Source organism: Mastomys coucha, unplaced genomic scaffold, assembly GCF_008632895.1.
Source record: "Mastomys coucha isolate ucsf_1 unplaced genomic scaffold, UCSF_Mcou_1 pScaffold15, whole genome shotgun sequence".
In the NCBI taxonomy this organism is placed as follows: domain Eukaryota; kingdom Metazoa; phylum Chordata; class Mammalia; order Rodentia; family Muridae; genus Mastomys; species Mastomys coucha.
Genome location: NW_022196897.1, coordinates 159094454 through 159113992, shown reverse-complemented (window position 1 = coordinate 159113992; position 19539 = coordinate 159094454). Strand labels below are relative to the sequence as shown.

The following is a 19539-nucleotide window of genomic DNA, read 5'->3' as shown; positions in this document are numbered from 1 at the left end:
GATTTGTGTTTAAGGATATTCACCAGATACTATAGTATCAGGAAATGGAAACAACTAAATGTCCGGACATGGAACCCTGGACACCTGCAAGCCATTAAAAATCATGTATTAAATGTAATTCCCTGGAAAATGCGGAGACCAAGACAGACCGACTGACTGGAAACGTGGGTGACTTTTATTTCCTCCCTGTATGATCCGTCTCTAATTTCCTATAATGAAAGAATTTACTCAGTAATCAGAAAATAAAAACACCGTTGTTTTATTTTTAAAGTAGTGCCGCAGGGTGTGTGGATTCAATGCTAACATTTATTTATGTAGAATTTATTTAAGAAAGAACGGACCAACCCTGGTGGCTGGCGGACATAGGTCTCTGGCGAATTGTTCACAATTCTGGACTCTCAGTTTCACCATCAACAGACCATAAAGCTTTTGTAAGTGTTCTGAGTATGTCTATGTCTATGTGCATGTGTGCGTGTGCATGTGTGTGTATGTGTCTGTGTGCATGTGTAAGTGTGTGCATGTGTGTGTGGGTATGTGTCTATGTGTCTATGTGCATGTGTGTGTGTCTGTGTGCATGTGTGTGTGGGTGTGTGTATGTGTGTGTCTGTGCAGGTGTGTATCTGTGGGTATATGTCTATGTGCATGTGTGTGGGTATGTGTCTGGGTGCATGTGTGTGTGTGTGTCTGTGTGTATGTGTGTGGGTGTGTGTGTATGTGTGTGGGTGTGTGTCTGTGTGCATGTGTGTGTGGGTGTGTGCATGTGTGTCTGTGTGCATGTGTGTGTGGGTGTGTACATGTGTGTCTGTGTGCATGTGTGTGTGGTGTGTCTGTGTGCATGTGTGTGTCTGTGTCATTTGTGTGGGTGTGTGTTTGTGTGCATGTGGGGGGGTGTCTGTGTGCATGTGTCTGTGGGGTGGTGTGCATGTGGGGGAGGTGTCCTGTGTGTGTGTGTCTGTGTGCATGTGTCTGTGGGGGTCTGTGTGTGTGTCTGTATGTATGTATGTGGGTGTTTGTGTGCCTGTGTGTGTGTGTGTGTATGGGAGTGTGTCCAGTCTCCAAGAGCCTGAGCTTGGTGCTGGCTTAGCCGCTGCACAGATGTTCTCCCCCATGGTCACTGCAACCGCTGGCACAGATGTTCTCTTCCACGGCCACTGCAGCTGCTGCATAGACGTTCCCCCACCCCGCCCCAGGGTCACTGCATCTGCTTCCATGGGGGAAGACACAGAAGCACTGAGTCAGGGCTTCAGTTGCAAAGCCAGGTACAGCACAGTCAGGGGATGAGCTGGGTTGGCCCATGGCGCAAAAACTGCAGTGTTTACAGCTCATTGAAAGGCTCTGAGAAGAAAAAAAGAGTGAGAATAAGGTTTTGGAAGTAGAAACAGGAAGGTGGGAGGGAAGAGGGCCCAGTAAATGCCTCTGCCTTGGGCTGCTCACGGTGCTCCATCAGGCTCTGAGCAGTGCTCCGTCAGGCTCTGAGCAGTGCTCCGTCAGGCTCTGAGCAGTGCTCCGTCAGGCTCTGAGCAGTGCTCCGTCAGGCTCTGTCTTTCCTGGTGCCTGCCATCCTGCCTCTGCTCCTGGCTACCCCACTGCTGTGCTCATGGTACCAGGGACCAGTGCTAGGAAGGATGCTGAGTAGCTGGTGTGAATCCAGCTGGGCTGGGGCTGCTCTGGGACTCAACTTGTGTACAACTGAAGCACAGAGCAGCCTGAAGTTCCAGGGACAGACACCAGGATGGACGCAGGGAAACCACTGACGAGCCTTGGATTCCAACTGGTAGACATCATAAGTAGCCAGAATAGCCTGAAGATGTCAGCGGAGGGAGATGAGAGCTGGAGGGGTGTCTGCAGGGGTGTGGGCCTGATAACCTGCCTCTGTTTACAGGCTTTGTCAACCCCCTGCTGGGCTCTTCAAGGCTCCTGTACACACCCACCGATCACCTGTCCTTCACAAAACCTGGAGAAAATCCATTTGGCTAGAATGGCTGACCAGGAAGCTCCAGGGATCCACTCTCTCATCTCAATCTCCCTAGAGCTAAGATTGCTGACAGGGTTAGTGTAAGGGAAGATGGAAGGACAGGGTCTCATAGAGCCCAGGCTGGCCTTGAACCTATGGTGTAACTTAGCTTAAACCTTGAACTCCGATCCCACTGCCAGCATTCCCTAGGTTTATGCGGTGCTGGGCCTTTGTGCATGCTGGGCAAGGACTCTACCCACTGAACCACATTTTCAGTTCCAAAGAGAAGATTCTTGCACATGCATACATTCTCTAGTTGACCATCAAAAGAGCTCATCCTATGGATACAGAGACTAAGGCTCGAGGAGGCCACAAGTTGATTGGTGCCAGCAGGCCTCTGGACTGGTTTCGTTCAAAGATTAATCTTTGAACTATCCGTTCAAAGAGCTCCGCTTTGTCCAGGACGCGGTGGCACGGGGCGAGGGGTCTTGGGATGGAGATGCCCTGAACAGGTGGTTCCCCATCAAGGGTGAGACATGAACTGTCCATTCAGGAGTGACTCCAGGCGCTGCAGTCAAGTGAATAGAGCACAGAGCCTGGCCCACAGAAGCGCCACAGGAAGGAAGGCAGCACATATGGACACTCGATGCTGCCTTCATTCAATTTCTGTATCATTAGGTTGTTGTTGTTGTTGTTGTTGTTGTTTTGACAAAGCGGCTTCTGTAATTAAAAAATAAGGAAGGAGCGAAGGAGGGGAGGAGAAGGGAGGGAGGTCTTTAAAACTTCTCAGCCTTACAAAAGGCAGAAAAGCAGCCTGACCCAGTGGATGTCAGCAAACACTCCTGAGGGGCTCAAAACGGCATTTTTCCCTTGTCTACAGAATCTTCTCCAGCCAGCCTTGGCTTTGTGATCGGGCTGGACACGGGCCTCTGGGGGACCCTGGGCTGTTTCTGGAATGGTGTTAGGCCTGTAGGAAACTAAAGAGGGGGAGAGGGTGTATGCCCTAGCAGGTGAATGGCCCTGAGCCCGGCTGCATCCTTTCTCAGGCTTCTGAGCCGCAAGCCCCTAAGTTCCAGAGGGTTCCTCTCCCTTCCCTGCCTTGTGGCCATCTGCCCCTCAGGCTTACATGGGGTTAATGGAGCATAAATGTTTTTGTGAGTGAGCAGGGAGCCCATGGCTCTTTCCTGGCCACAGCCTGGCCCAGATCCCAGACACTGGGAGACCTGAACCCTAAATCTAGCTCGCCTTTCCTCCCCCTAAAAACCGAAGTTCCCACCTGGTCCAGGAACTCCAGGGGCACCAAAGACAGTTTTTCTCCTAGCCAAGTTGTCCTGGGAGATTGCAAACTTGCTAATCAATGCAGGAGAAAGACAGAGGCTAGGGTTGGCTGAGGAGCGGGCTCCCTCTCCACCCCCTGCACAGTACCCCATTTAGCAGCCATCCCTAAGCCAGCGTTTGTAAAAGCCGCTTGTTCGGGTCTGACCTTCCCCCTTTATGTAAAGTGATATTGCACGCTTGGCCGACCTCAGCAAGCGGCTGACATATGTCGTCAGCTGGGCGCTGCCGCCCCTCTATTAAGATGGTTCTGGAAGCATATGTGGGAATGGCCCTGCCCTGGAGACTGGAGGGAAGAGGCAGGAACGCAGGCAATTAGGGCAGCCTGCCCAGCCCCGGTGCCAGGGCTGCACGAGGAAATTCGGGGCTGTATCTGACCGGCATGGAAACAATTAGGGTCAGCAAATAAGCGTGGAAAAAGAAACTCTAAAACATGAGAACCCCGCCCCCACTCCTGCCGGGGTGGGGAGAGCGGTGTCTGCCCAACCCCCACCCCTGTTGTAGAGTAATAGCTTCCCCCTGCAATTTCCTGGAGGAAGTGGTCCCAGTGATCTGCCGTGATAAAATGATCCAGGTGAGCCTTCGCTGCCCGTCTCTGAAGCCTTTTCCTTCCCAGGCCAATCTCCTGATTAACTGGGGTCAGCTACTTCAGGCAGAGCCGCCCCTGCGTGTGCCCTTCCGGGATAGAAACCCATCGTGAGAGCTCCCCTTTGTCCAGGACGCGGTGGCACGGGGTGAGGGGTCTTGGGATGGAGATGCCCTGAATGGGTGGTCCCCCATCAAGGGTGAGAGCTGCGGCTCTCCAGCTCCTGTCACCTTGCTAGTAGAACAAGAATACCCTCCTCTCACAAAGCGCTCTCTAGAAGCTCATGAGCTGCACCAGCCCGACAGTAGCCACCAGCCCCTGGGCTTCTGAGTTTGGAGTCAGCAGCTGAATTGCCCAAACTTTCAACGGTGATTGGTTTAAATTTAAGAAAAGGCGGGTCTGTGAACCAGAAGCTGTTAGCAATACTTGGAACACTTGAGGGTGGGAAACTGAGATTTTTTTTTTTTTTTTTGGACTGTGAATTTTATGAAACTCAAAGATCAAATAGTTCTACAGAAAATTGGCCGCCTGCGCTGAGAGTAAACATGTGCCCAGATTGCAAAGGTGTTTTTAGAACAAAACATCAAACACCCCATAGACGATTTTATCTCGGCTAGCTCGTCATGATGCTAACACTCCGGACTGGTAGAGGACTGGCAATCACACTGTTAAAGCCACCCACACTTGGCTTTGTGACACACAGCAAGCACAGGCTTAGCACAGTAGTCCCTTGCTTACAGACAGCAGAGACCCGGGGCTAGAGAGCCTGCCCAGTGGTCAAGAGTACTTGCTCTTCTTGCAGAAGAACAGAGTCTGGGTCCAAGCACCCACGCTGGGTGATCCACAAGCACCTGTAATTCTAGTTCCAGGGGATCCCATGTTCTCTGTATGCACATACGGGTACACACAAGTAAAAATAAACCTTAAGAAGTGTCCCAGGTCCGGACAGTGGTGGCGCACATCTTTGATCCCAGCACTTGGGAGGCAGAGGCAGGCAGATCTCTGAGTTCCAGGCCAGCCTGGTCTACAGAGTGAGTTCCAGGACAGCCAGAGCTACACAGAGAAACCTTGTCTCAAAAAACAAAAACAAACAAACAAACAAACAAAAGTGTCCAAGGGGCTGGTGAGATGGCTCAGCGGGTAAGAGCACCGACTGCTCTTCTGAAGGTCCTAAGTTCAATTCCCAGCAACCACATGGTGGCTCACAACCATCTGTAATAGGATCTGATGCCCTCTTCTGGTGTCTGAAGACAGCTACAGTGTACTTATTTATAATAAGAAATTGATCTTTGGGCCGGAGAGAGCAGAGACTGAGCAAACCAGGCCCACTGGAGTGAGCAGAGGTCCTAAAAGTCAATTGCCAACAACCAGATGAAGGCTCACAACTCTCTGTACAACTACAGTGTGTGCTCACATCCATAAAATAAATAAATAGTAAAAAAAGAAAACAAAGGAATGTCCAAGCAAGTTGGCCAACTTGACATTACATATGTTTTGCTTTAGTCTCTTTGTGTGCATGTGTGTGTTGTATAGTGTGTGTGTGTATGTGTGTGTGTGTGTGGTGTGTCTATGGTGTATGTATGTGGTATGTGCATGTGATATTGTGGTGTATATGTAGGGTATGGGTGTATGTGGTGTGTGTGTGTGAGAGAGAGAGAGATTTGATGTTGTGTATGTGTGTGTTTGTATATGTGTATATGTGGTATGTGTGTATGGTATGTATGTGGTGTGTGTGTGTATGTGTATGACGTGTGTGTGGTATATGTGATGTGTGATATGGTATGTTGCAGTGTATGTGGATGGTATGTATCTGTGTGTATATGTGTGGTATGTGTCTTTGTGTATGTGTGTGATGTTTGTTTGTGTATGTGTGGTATATGTGTGTGTGTGATTTGTGTATGCGTGATGTGTATGTGTAGTATGTGTGGTGTGTGTGATATATGTGGTATGTGATAAAGTATATTGTGATATATATGTATGGTGTGTATATGTGTGTGTGGTGTGTGTGATATGTATGTGAGGTGTGTGTGTTGTATGGTGTGGTGTGTGGTATGTGTATGTGTGTGGCGTGGTGTGTGTGTGTTGTGTGTGTATGTATGGTGTGTGTGGTATGTGTAGTGTGTGTGTGTGTTTGTATATGCAGTGTGTGTGTGGTATGTGTGTGGTATGTGTGTATGTGAGAATATACAATTCACTTTAAGCATTGAGATAAGAGGACAGCTTTACATGGTCAGCTTCATTTTGCCAGGGAAGGGTTTTTTTTTAAACTGTCTTTCTTATGTTCTGTACCCCAGGCTGGCCCGAGCCCATCAGGGCAATTTCTTGAGTCTCTTCCTCCTATCTCACAGTAAGAGCGCTGAGATTACAGATGAATGCCACCATATCTGGGTTTCAAGGATTGAATGAGTCCTCTGGTTCATATGAGAAGCCTTTTCCTGAGCCGTCTCGCCAACCCTACTATGGATCAATCACATGACTTATTGATTGATTGTGTGAGGGAAAGGACTTGGCTTTCTCCTTCCACCATACGGGGCCCAGAGATCAAACTCAGATCAGCAGACTCAGCACCAGCATCTTCTCTTGCTGAGCCCAGAGCCTGTTTCCTTATATTTTTGATAGTATTGTGATTAAAAGACGAAAACTTTCATCTGTGACTCAAATTTTACTTCTATCAGAGAGCACCAAGCTAGACTCCACTCAAAAGTCCATGGTCTCCTTTAGTCTACATAGCAGGGGTGTCTAACCTTGTGTCATTGAGGTATGACACTACCATCTGCAAATGCCTTGGATCTTAACCGCAGGCACCCTCAGCCATTGGGCCTTGGGCTGGACATGACTTTGAGGAATGTCATCGTCACTGGTCCCTCCTCTCCTGGGGTCCCCCACTGTTAAGATTGGCTTGTTTTTTTTTTCCTCTTTAACATGTGTATGTGTGTGCTTGCTAGTCTGCGTGTATACCATCTCCCCTGCGGGTGCCATGGGAGGCAGAAGAGGGGATTGGGCCCCTGAAACTGGAAGTACAGATAGTTGTGAGTTTCCTGATACAGGTGATGGGAACCAAAACCACATCCTCGAGCAGAACAGCCGGCGCTCTTAACCACTGAGCCTTCTCTCCAGCCCCTGAAAGGCAAGCTCCAAGGAGATCCTGTGGGCCAGGACCGAGGACTGAGAGAGAGGCACCTTGGGATCTGTTGAGCTGGTCACCTGTCCTCAGAGTTGACCAAACGACTCTGCCTTAGGAGTCTGGCCTGTGGAGTAGTTCTCTCTGCCCACCTGCCCTCTCCTTCTGATGTATTTATAAAAGGATAGGGAGGGGATATGTTCTATGGATGTGTGTGTTGAGGAATAGGGGAAGGGGGTGTCTCAGCGGGCCCATGCCAAGGCATCCCTTCCCCCTGAGGGTCCAGCCACACAATGGTATAGTATAGTATAGTATAGTATAGTATAGTATAGTATAGTATAGAGTTTATTCAGGGAATGGGGAGGGGAATTAAGAGGGTAGTAGAGGCAGAGAAAGGCAGAGAGAGAGAGAGTAGAGAAGTAGAGGTGGCCCACGAGCATGTGGTGGAGGGCGGAATGGGAAGGGGAGAGCAAGAACAAGAGAGAAGCAGGAAGCAAGAGAGGGAGGAGGGGGCGAGCAGCCCCTGTTATAATGGGACAGGCCTGCCTGGCAGTTGCCAGGCAATTGGGGCGTAGCATATCTGGTGGTTGCCAGGTAACTATGGGCTGGTCTGAAGTATGATCTGCTCTTCTGACCACCATCATGGCCTGCATCTCTGTTGTAGCTCTCAGCTGAGATGTTAGAGTGCCTGTTCTGGGAACTTTCCGGGGCTCCACGAAGGCAGAGCTTCAGGAGGCATAGTACCTATTTAGAGCTGTCCGAACCTTGAGCCCACCTGCCCCCCACTCCTGACACTTCTTCCTGAGGCCTTGCCAAGTCCTTGGAGGACAGGAGAGTGGAAGCCAGAGATGGCCTCCGCCAGCCCTCTCCCTGTCTCCCGTGAACTCCAGCCAAGATTCCCACATCTTTTGTTGGTTGGAGGGGGCCCCAGGCAGAACTCATGTTTGTAGGACTGGCACGGCTGTATTCTGCATATCACAAGTGACCCTGGCCCATGGTGACCATAACACACTATGACATCTGTCAGCCCTTCTCCAATCAGTATACTGTGATGGCTCAGGGTGGAAGATGGGCATCCGGGGCTGGGAACGGGAGACGCTGTGGGCACATGGTGCACTCGGTTTCATTACCCCTGCGTCGCTCCCGATACTGCATGGAGCTCCCTGTGTGGGACCAACCTGGTGACAAGCAACCATCCCTGACTGTACTCCAGGGGCTCGTCGGCCCCCTCGTGAGCAGAACAATATGACAGAGACCATTTCAGTGTCACAAACAAGGACATGAGCCACGTGGTGTCACATGGCCAGACTTCCCAGGGTCTTAGAAGGGGTAGGTTTGAACTGAAGGTTGGAGTGAGCAGCAGCTGGGGCAGAGGCATGGCATTACTAGGCCCTAGGAGACATCATCAGGGATGACAAAGGATGGGGCCTCTGCTCTGCGCAATGGTAGAGCCTCCCAACACACTTTGCCTTGAAGGGAAGGTGAACCAATGTCCTCAGCCTGCCCACGAGTGCCTTGTTCTTAAGCATTTCTTTTCTATGTCTTATCACTTTCTTTTATATATTTGCTTTGCCTATTTCCATTTTCTTTCATATGTGCATGCATTGGCATCTGGAGGCCTGAGATTGATGTCAAGAATTATCCTACAGCTGGAGAGATGGCTCAGCGATTAAGAGCACCGACTGCTCTTCCAGAGGTCCTGAGTTCAAATCCCAGCAACCACATGGTGGCTCACAACCATCTGTAATGGGATCTGATGCTGTCTTCTGGTGTGTCTGAAGACAGCTACAGTGTACTCATATACATACAATAAATAAATTAAAAGAAAGAATTGCTCCGTTGCTCTTACACCTCATTCAAGGCAGGGTCTTTCAATCAAACCGGAGCTCACTGATACAGCTCTCTCTCTCTTATCTCTACCTTTAGTGGCTGGCGTAACAGGAGAGCCGTCATGCCCATCCAGTGCTTATGTGGGTTTCTTGGGTTGCGAACTTTGATCCTCACCTATACAGGGCAATCTCTGCATGGCTGAGCCATGTCCCCAACCCTGTCTCACCAGTCATATGCATTGTCCTACAGTCCCCGGCTTGCAGCTGCCTCCATCTCTCCAGCTGAGTGGGGAGGACAGAAAGCGATGACGTAATGCAGGGGACTCCAAGAGTGCTAAACACCTTAGCAGATGGGCTGTGGGGTGGGATTTACGCAGGGAGGCCTTGTAGCTTAGCTACGGTGAAGAGACTATGGCCCAGCCTGCAGTGCCATCAGTGGATATCCACCCATGTGGAGAATGCTGCTTCCCTGCCTGCCCCTTGTAAGGAGAGGAGTAGGGAGTGGCCCTGACTGACAGTTGCTACACAGGGCAGTGGCCCCTGTGCCAGCTTGTTCACAACGCCTGTCATCGCATGCTGTCAGCACAGCGCTCTGCCGCAGATTAATTTATGCCTGGAGTGTCACACGTCCACACAGACTGTATTTAAGCCATCACAAGACTGTTCTTGACGAGCACCGTCTCTTTGACAGGTATTCGGTTGGGGAGGCTCCCTGGTTGCGTTCAGGCCCAGGACACTGGCAACCCAACGGCAGGGCCAAGGAGGGGTGGAGACGGAGGCCAAGGACCTTCTGGTTGTGATGCGTGTGTGGCCAGTGATGGGCATCTAGCAGCTGTGAGATTTTCAGGAAGCCAATGGCAGCTGTGTGTTCTCCTCAGAGTTCCAGGACATTTGCCTTCCTCCTCTCCGATGTGCATGTGAACTTCTGTCCTGGGCTCGGGGCTAGATTCTCATCTCAGCCTCCTGTGTGGCTATAAATAAGCACATGGGTAAGATGTCAGAGCATAATTGATATTTGCAAAGTGTCAGCCAGTCTGAGCTCATATCCTAGACGAGACTAGAAGACTGTCCGGTGAGCTATAACCTTGTCTTGCAGAGGAAGAGGGATGTGGGGAGTACCTCGGGATGCCACCCAAAGCTTGAGCCATGTTCCGAGTAAGCGCTGTTTTGCATGGACCAATGTCTTATTAAAAGATCTGTTTGCTCAACATTGAAATCAAAGGACACATGAGCTAACTGTCAGGGCTTAAACGGTGTGTAAGAGAACAGGTGGGTTTGCTCAGGGTATCTGAGGCCACACCAGTCACTTTCCAGGGCTGGCTTGATAAACTGATAGAAATTTTGGACTAGTTCTGTTTGTTTGTTTGTTTTTCATGACAGGGTTTCTCTATGTAGTCCTGGAACTCACTCTGTAGTCCAGGCTACCTTCGAACCCAGAGATCTGCCTAACTCTGCCTTCCAAGTACTGGGTTTAAAGGTATGCACCACCACTTCCTAGAAATTTTGGAGTTCTTAACACAGCACAAGCCAGGTATGGAAGATCACACCTTTGATCCCAGCACAGTAGAGGCAGAGGCATGAAGACAACTGTGCATTTGAGGCCAGCCTGATCTACATAGTGGGTTTGGGTCGGCCAAGGTGTGATGGTTTGTATATGCTTGGCCCATGGAGTGGCACTATTAGAGAGTGTGGCCCTGTTGGAGTAGGAGTGTCACTGTGGGTGTGGGCTGCCTGGAAGCCAGTCTAATGCTAGCAGCCTTCAGATGAAGATGTAGAACCCTCAGCTTCTCCTGCACCATGCTTGCCTGGATGCTGCCATGTTCCCACCTTGATAATGGACTGAACCTCTGAACCTGTGAGCCAGCCCCAATTAAGTGTTGTCCTTATAAGACTTGCCTACGTCATGGTGTCTGTTCACAGCAGTAAAACCCTAACTAAGCAATAAGACCCTAGCTCAAACTAAAATCAACAGTTACTACCATGAAGTTCTGGAAGCTAGAAGCCCACAGTGGATCTCCTTGTATTTTCTTGTCTACCCATGATCCTAAGATGGTAGTCTTCCTTCACTGCAAAGCTGGATCCTAAGATGCGTTGACCAAGTCCATCTTTAGGAACACGTCACCGCTCAGAAGACTTTCCATGGTTTGTTTTTTTCCTGGCTCTCCTACCGAGATGTTTTAACCACATATCGCAAGACAGTGGCTGTATCAATACCTATCCTGAGCAAGGCCCTTCTCTGTGCCAGGGAGTGTGACTCTGGCCCTCTTTGTCACCATCTGCTACCCAGGACACCTTAGGGCACACACATCATGTTCCTAACATGGTCTCTGTCTCAGCCATCTCCTGTGTGTCCCCTCTGCTGTCTCTGTGAAGTCACTGTTTCCACTGACTTTCTCCCCAGTCACCTGTGAGGGCCCCAGGAGACCTTCTTTGATGTGCCCACCCCTTGCCCTGGTACCACTGAGCATTTGTAACCTGAGGCAGATGTTTGGTCAGATGCATGGGATGAGGAAGGAACCCTAGGCTCCCACACATTTCTCACTCTAGCCCTGTGGAGCAGGTTGCAGGTCTGAGAAACCTCTGGGGCCTGGGCCTGGCCAGCCTTGACATTCTGTGACCCTGGCCAAGCTCAAACTGGCTCTCTGCAGAAAGCATCTGGCCAGAGTAGCTCCTCCTGGCCTGTCTTTGGAGAGGACTCCTCTGCATTGAGTACCAAGGTGCTCAGAAGTCACCATCTAAGGGTCTCACAAGTAACGTGGTCCCTGCGGATGGAGGGAGCTTGACTCCTGCACTGCAGGAAGCTGGGCGGTGCTCACTGAGAAACCAAGGCAGGCAGCCCCAGAACTGCAGAGGGAGGAAGAGGAGCCTGCCTGATGTGAACATCTGGGTCCAGCTGAACCTGCAGCTCTCTTCTTCAGTCAATGTCTCTCTTTGTCTCCCCATGCTAGCTTAGGATCAGCAGAACAGCTAGCATATCATTTTCCCATTTCACAGAGTTTGGGCAGTTATTTTCTCGGTGACTACAATAAACCTGGGAAGAACAGAATTCGTTCCCTAATCTATGTGACCCTGGACTGGAGTCAACATGGGTCTCTTACTCTGACATTATGTTAGAGGCCAAAGAACCTCACTCCTGTGGGGTGGAGGGAGTTCAGGAAGGGAGAGGCAGTGCCGGGCATGGAACCGGGGCTCCCCCACGCTATTTGGGCAAACATTCTACCAACTGAGCGACAGCCCCAGGCAGGCAGGCAGCGTTTGTAACAGAAATGCCAAGTTTTCTCGGCTAGAGTCCCTTCTGCAACAGACCGTGTCCTGAAGCTTAGATTTGTAGACAGAAACACGAACAACCCATATGGGAGCCCAATGCATGCATATGGGAGCCCAATGCATGCAGGAGCCACACGCGAGTTCTTGAGGCCCAAAGAAATCAGTTACTCTCCACATTAAGATCTTTCACTTCCTAGCCAGACTGGTGAGTCCCAGCCAGGAGGGGAAACTTGGGAATGACTTTGAAATCCTTTCCAATTGCCATTCTGGATCCATGTGAAACAGAATTTCATTACAGTTTAAAAAAAAAATAGATTCCAAACATTAGCGGAGACTTTTTTTTAAAAAAATGCGCATAAATATTTGTAATCGGCCGTGCTTGGACTGAAGATAAACAGTCACAAACAATATTGTGACCGCAGTCCCCTCCCGCTAACAACTTCCTCAGAGAGGAACGGTTGGCTTAATCAAAAGGAAATTGACTGCAGCTGTGGCCAACCTGGGATGTGGGGGCAGACTCCCGGTAAGAGTCCTCAGCGGAGGGAGGCTCACTTTGGAGGGAGCAGGGAGCGCTGGGACATCCTAGGACGAGCGAGCGGGGATTCAGGGCCACGCTGCCAGGGGCCCTGGGACCCCGCTGCCCACGGAAGGTCTTTTGACTTCCAGAGCTGGATGGTAATCTGAACATTCGCCGGTTTGGAAACGTCATTTGAAAAGAGCACTTATTGTCTTAATTTACACCTCAACATGCTTCCACTTGGCCACAGGAAGAAAGTCAGGTCCAAGTCAGTTCCGCTATCTGCTTACCCAAGGCTAGCGCTTAACTGGTATCTGGAGGGAAGTGAAGGGGCGTCGGGGGAGGCCGCCCCCTCAGGCTGGTCCTCCGGACTCCCACTGTCTAGGGGACCTTCCAGGGGCTCGGTCCCAGATTGCAGGACTCCTGAGTCCTACCTCCGTGGTCCAGTCAGGGCTGTAGCTGCAGACCTCCAGGGTCAGGGTTAAATGGGGTCATTGGTTCATTCATTAAACAAGTACTTATGCAGGGTCCACACTGCTCTTGCTTAAGAGGGACATCAAAGGCCTCCTTGTAGGAAGCAAGCATTCTAGTGGGAGGGAGGGTGGGAGCATTCTCTAAGTGTGAGGGCGGAGTTAGGGCTGGGAAGAAAATGAAGGAGGCAACCAGTTAGTGAGGTGGGTGGCGCCAGCTCACTTTGCATTGGTTATTTAACATTTCTTTGCAGCGGGGCTCATTTTCCAGGGATAAGAGACCCAGTTGGTCCCGAGTTGAAAAGATCAGAATCTGGAGCCAAGGTGGTAGGTTTAAATCCGCTCTTGAGTTACCCATGATGCCTTGCTTTCTCGGCTATGCAGTTACTGTAGCAGCCAGGTCTATATGTGGATTGTAAGGCAGCAAGGAGGGAGCTCTCACTTGCAAGGTGCAAGAAAGAGCAGGGTTAGATATTAGTACAAAATGCTCAGGAAATTTCCAGGATGCCCAGCAGTCAGTGAGTGTGTGTGTGTGTGTGTGTGTGTGTGTGTGTGTGTGCGCGCACTCTCGAGACAGGGTATTCACATACACACAATAAAGAAATCTTTAGAAAACAGGTTGCTGGAGCTCTGCATCATGGTCTTAGCACTCTTGACAGTTGCCACTCAAATGGAAGCACAGAGAGGCTTAGTCACCAAACCGAGGCCACACAGCCAGGCCTGCAGAGCTGATGATCTCCCAGTCTCTCTACAGAGACTCCCTGTGGCCATTTGGAACCCCAGTTCCCCTGGAAGATATCAGGAGAGACATTTGCACTGCTGCCACCCACTGCTGCTGCATAAATGCCTTCTTCTGCAGCTTAAAGCACAAGAACAGCCACCTTGTAGATGTGGCTTCTGAGGCGTGTGGGGCTCCTGGGTCAAGCTCTGATGAGGAACGGGGGCTCCTGGGTCAAGCTCTGGTGAGGAACGGGGGCTCCTGGGTCAAGCTCTGGTGAGGAACGGGGGCTCCTGGGTCAAGCTCTGATGAGGAATGATGCTCAGAACCTTCCCGTGAGGGCTTGGCTTTGTTCTGTCTTGTTAGGAAACCACAGTTCTGAGCACGTTCTGCCGAGCACACCATAACCCAGTCCGGTGCTGCATAAAGAGAGCTTCAGTCAGGGCAGATGCTGGTTCATGGTAGCACAACTAACGTTGAGACGCTTTGGCGGCATACGCCTTTAGCGCCAGCACTCAGGAGGCAGAGGCAGGTGGATCTCTGAGTTCGAGGCCAGCCTGGTCTACAGAGAAAGTTCCAGAACATCCAGGGCTACATAGTAAGACCCCATGTCTCTCTCTTTCTCTCCCCCTCCCCCTCTCAAACACACACATGCACACACACATGGGGTTGGAGGGGGGAGAAAATTTGTGGGAGTAACACCACCTCATGTTGATTTGATGACAGCTGAAGATTTTATATTGGAAGGAGCCAAAGAGAAGAAATGCCAGTCAGCCCATGGTGACTGGGCCACAAGTCCCTTGCTGACCTAGTATAGATTCTTTAAAAGCATGATGGGAGGTCCAGAAAACACCCCTAAAAGAATTCTAGACACCTAGGGTGGACATCTTGTCCTGGATACACTTTGTCCCTTCTCTCTGGCACCCTCAGAGTTAGGTGCACCGTGCCAGCCAGAACATATTGACGAAACATCACATTCATCGTATGGCAGAGCAAAAGCTGCCCACGGCACGTCTCCTTCCAGGGGCACTGGGCAGCTGCTGGGCCCCTGGATGGGAAGAAAAACGGTTTGAGTAATCCTCCGTTGGAAACTGACTCTGGTTATGGGCAAATGTCAGTTTCATCTGTCACTTTGATCCTGTCTGTTTTGGCAAAGGTTTGGGGGAACCGGCTTCTCCAACATGTCCGGGCTTTTCTCGAGAACTCTTTAAAACAAGCCAAGGAATCAGTTACATTGTTAGAGGGGAAGGCGCTTCGGGACATCCTTCCTGCCCACTTTCCCCTTGCTGTAGACTAGGCTTAGGGCAGGCACTTCTTCTTTTTTCCTCTTTATGTCTGTGATGGCTTGACCCAGTTACCACCCAGACCGGATGTGAAATCACCCAGGGGATACACCTCTGGACTTGTCTGTGATAGACTTTTTGGACTGGGTTAACTAAGGTTAAAGACCTACCCTGAGAGTGGCTAGCACTGAGGTCGGCAACCACACACATGGTAGGGAGAGACTTGGATACCGTGTCTGTCTGTCTGTCTCGAGAGGCTTGGATACCGTCCCTCCCCCAACCCCTGTGTGCGTGCGTGCGTGCGTGCGTGTGTGTGTGTGTGTGTGTGTGTGTGTGTGTGTCTTGACCCTGGAGGCAGTATACCGCCATGAATCCCCCACCAGCATGGATGTACCCTAGATCTCTGAGCCAAAATGGCTCCTTCCTTAGGTTGCTATCACGGGATTGATCACAGGGATGAGATCAATAGATGCTCCAAAGATGAAGGAGGCTTTAGGAAATGAAAAGCCAGGCTTCAAACGATAGAATTCTTTTGCCTCAACATCACAGTGTGACAACCAGGGCTGACAATAGGACTAACTCAGGCAGGCTGTCAGAGACTCCAGGAGAGCGAGCGGCTCGCTCCTTACGTCTTTTAAGTTTAGAGAGTAACCTTGAAGTAACCTGATAAATCTCAAGGGGTTGGTGGTTCACCATCTTGTCCGCAGGCAGGACATGGGTGAAGAGTCCAGGGGATTCACCCATTCATCTGGAGGCAGAAGCCTGGCTGGTCAGAGATCTGTCTCCTTTCGCTGAGGGAGCAACTACACATGGTGGCCTTCCATGGCAAAAGTGTGGGGAGACCAGCCTGTGGCCAGGTCTGGCCTCCCCATGGCTGTGGTGTAGCCTGCAAGCCCTGTGCTTCCAGCTGGCTACACACCCTACTGACACAGAGAGGACTGGGAAGCGCAGAGGGCAGTTTCCGGAGCTCTGGATTTACAATTCACCTCCTCCTTAGGGTTCCTTTCCAGCCTCCAGGAGCCTGCAGCACCTCTCAGATTCGGGAGAGACAGAGAGAAAAATGCAGTGACCTATGTGTCCCTGTCCGGTGGGGTCACACAAGGTGATCCTCTTGCCTCACTCTGAAAAGAAGTGACCTTTTCACGGGGCTATCGACACAGGGCTGTCACTCCAGCTGCTTGGGAGGCTGAGGCAGGAGGATCCCAAGTTTGAGGTATACCTGGCCTACAGAGGGATTGTTCAAAGCCAGCCTAGGCAACTTAGTGAAACACAGTATCAAAGTAAGAGGGATGGGCATGTATCTCAGTGGTTAGAGCTCTTGCCACCCTGGGTCCCATCCCCAATATTGCAGAAAGACCTGTCCCTTTGTGGGCTGGTTTTCCCATCTGGGTCATTATTGGGTGGTATCGCTGATCTGTTCCAGAAGACCCCAGAGTAGAGCGCAGAAGCCTGGGTGGCCAGTGCCCCTCAGTTACAGCTGGGTGGGTCGAGTTGGGGAATTGGGTATCACTAACTTTAGCTCAGGGAACTTGATGCAGACAGGAGTTAGCGAGCTGCTGGCTCTGAAGTCAGCACCAACCACACTAATAAGTAAGGTGTCTTCAAACACAATGCTGTGACCCTAGGCTCACAGGAGAAGTCCTGCCTCCTGGGTTTAATGCGCTGGAGGCCCCTCCTGTCTCAACCTGTCCTTTCCCCGTTAGAGGTGTGAAGAATGTCAAGAGGAAGCCAGGTGACCAGAGTGACTGGGCCAAGATGAAGGAGCCGTGGAAGGAGCCAGACAGATGTTCTGGCTTAGCTTCTGTCAAGAGCTGGCTGCGGGTGGTGCAGGCCTTGAATCCCAGCAGCAGCAGGACAGAGGCAAGTGGATCGGAAGCCAGTGTAGTCTATAAAGCAAATTCCAGGACAGCCATGGCTACTTAGTGGGATTTTGTCTCAAAAGAGTGGGGGCAGGGCTGGAGGGTTGTCCCAGAAGTTAAGCGCACTTACAATTCTTCCAGAGTCCCCAAGTTCTGTTCCTGGTCCCCACCTCTAGGAGCTCACACCTCTGAAACTCTTGCTTCACGAGGTCAGACGACTCTGGTCACCTAGGCACCTGTACTTACATGCAGATAACCACATGCAGGCACACATACCTACAACTTAAATAATAAAAAAAAATAAATCTTAAAAGGAGAAGACTGAAACAGAGGCATTTAAACCAGAAAAGGAGGCCAGGGATGGTGGCACACACCTTTAATCAGAGCACTCAGGAGATGCAGGCAGGAGGATCAGGGTTCAAGGCTAGCCTTGGCTACACAAGACCTTCTCTTAAAATAATTGAGGAGGAGGAGGGGGGTGGAAAAATGGCTCAGTGGTTAAGGCCAGTAAGAGGACCTGAGGTGAGTTCCCAGAATCCACAGGGTGCCTCTCAAAGCCACCTGTAACTCCAGATCAAAGGCATCTAACACTCTCTCTGGCCCCTGTGGGCAACTGCGCTCAGGTATGCGCACACACAAAAAGGTGAATGCGGGATACCCTTGGAGGCAGGGAGCTTGCCCAGCGTGTGAGGCCCTGGGCTCCACTACCACTGGGTGACAAATTCCTCTGTTCGAAGACCTCTATGGTGGTTTCCTCATAGCCGCCAGCTTTAGTGGAGGCTTCTAATCCTGTCTCTGAGTGGATGGATCTCCCCCGCTTCATACTCACCTTTGGTTCATTGTAAAGGCTGTGGTCCATCCTGAGCTTCCTGCTCTGCCAGCTGGGTGAGGACCTCAGGAGACAGATAGATACTGCAACATTTCACTGTGAGCTGAGCCGGCTGTCTGCGGTGCTGTCTGAGGTGAGACGGCGGTCAACAGCAGTCCTGAGTCTCCAAATTCAGGTCCTTCTTCTGGGGAGCGATGGCTTCCTGGGGTCATGAGCTGCCACTGTCAGGAGCATATGCCCCTGGGCATAACAACGGACCACCCCCGTCTTACTGACCTCTACCACGCATGCGCACAGGAGCATAAACTGCTGGGATTAGAACGGACCACCCCGTCTTACTGACCTCTACCACGCATGCGCACACAGTGAAGTCTCTGCACACAGTGGCATTCTCTCTGAGATCCCGACATAGAAGATGGGATGACAAGGAGCCAGGCTTTGTGTTTCTACTTCAGCAGTGTCACCAGATTGAATATGGAACACTGACTTAAATCTGGATTTCAAATAAGCAATGTTTTCTCTATTTTTTGGTGTATAAGTATCTCAACTGCCATATGGAGTGAAGTTATGCTCAGGAAAATACTTACCTGACACTTACAATGAAGGTCCTGTCTGTTTGGGTTTTTTCCTAAGGTGGTTGAGCGAGCCCTAAATCTGTATTAAACTATTCTCAAAAAGAAATTCTAAAAAACGGAATATCAACAGCTTTTTGTCCCCTTAGATACTAAAGTGGCTTTAGTGGTTTGAGGTAAATAAAACTGTCTCAATCTCTCATTTGGCTAGCTTTGAACTGATGGCAGTCCCCCTGTCTCAGCTTCTCAAGTGCTAGAATTACATATTGGAGTGATTATGCCTGAATCAACTTCCCTCCCTCCTGTTTTCCCTCTTTCTTTCCTCCATCTTTTCTTCCTTGTTTGTTCGTTTTTTTGTGAGACAGCGGTTTTTCCTGTGTAGTCCTGGCTGTCCCAAAACTCAGCTCTGTAGACAAGGAGCTGATTTTGAACTCACAGCTGCACCTACCTTTGCCTCCCTGGAATGCTGAAATTAAAGGCATTCGTCACCACCAACCAGCCTTTTCATCCTTCTTTATATAGGAGCTTGCCACGTAGCCCAGGCTAGCCCCAGTACTGGAATCACAGGCATGGCCACTGTACCCATCCTAAAATGGCCTTTAACTTGGTTTCTGAGAAGTTAGGGACCTCTTTGCCAGGTCCTCCTCTGCCTTCTTTGTCCTCTCCTCTCCCTTCTCCAACCTGAGACAATATTGCCTGGGCAAGCACCCCAAGAGGCTGAGTTTAAATGCCCCAGGGAATAAGAGCCCTCCACACAAACACACCCCTCCCCCACGGGATTTCTCCCCAGTGTTTTCAGCATCTTACTACTTAAAGGAAGAGTGGAAGGATACGCTCGCCAGCTATTCTTGCCATTTTTGTTCTGTTTGATGCTTAATCAATGTCACTTGTAAGTGACATTAAAAAACATTCCTTGTCAGTCAGGAGCGCCTGCAGGCAAGAGCAACCTCCCTCAGACCTCATAAGTAATTAAAGACAATCAACCAAAAATGCAAGGAGGCTGTAGGGATGGGATCCCGAACTCCACCCACATCGCCGCAGGGGTGGTGTCCAGGGGAGCTGTTTACTGTTAACCCTTAGATGGCCGAGGTTCTGGGCGATTCTAGCACTGCGGCTAGTGCTGCTGGCTGTCAACACACAAGCTTTCTGCCAAAGAAACAACAAAGAAATGGTGTGTGTGTGTGTGTGTGTGTGTGTGA

At 50.5% G+C, this 19539-nt stretch overlaps 1 long non-coding RNA gene across 1 annotated transcript; it reads right to left on the bottom strand.

Annotated features, from left to right (window-relative positions):
- Positions 1 to 9444: 9444 nt before the first annotated feature.
- On the bottom strand, positions 9445 to 18069 carry LOC116092569. The gene is made up of 2 exons (XR_004119338.1): positions 17769 to 18069; positions 9445 to 9796 (listed from the first exon to the last, which is right to left on the bottom strand). It is a non-coding gene; the product is annotated as an uncharacterized LOC116092569 (long non-coding RNA).
- Between the last annotated feature and the right edge of the window lie 1470 nt (positions 18070 to 19539).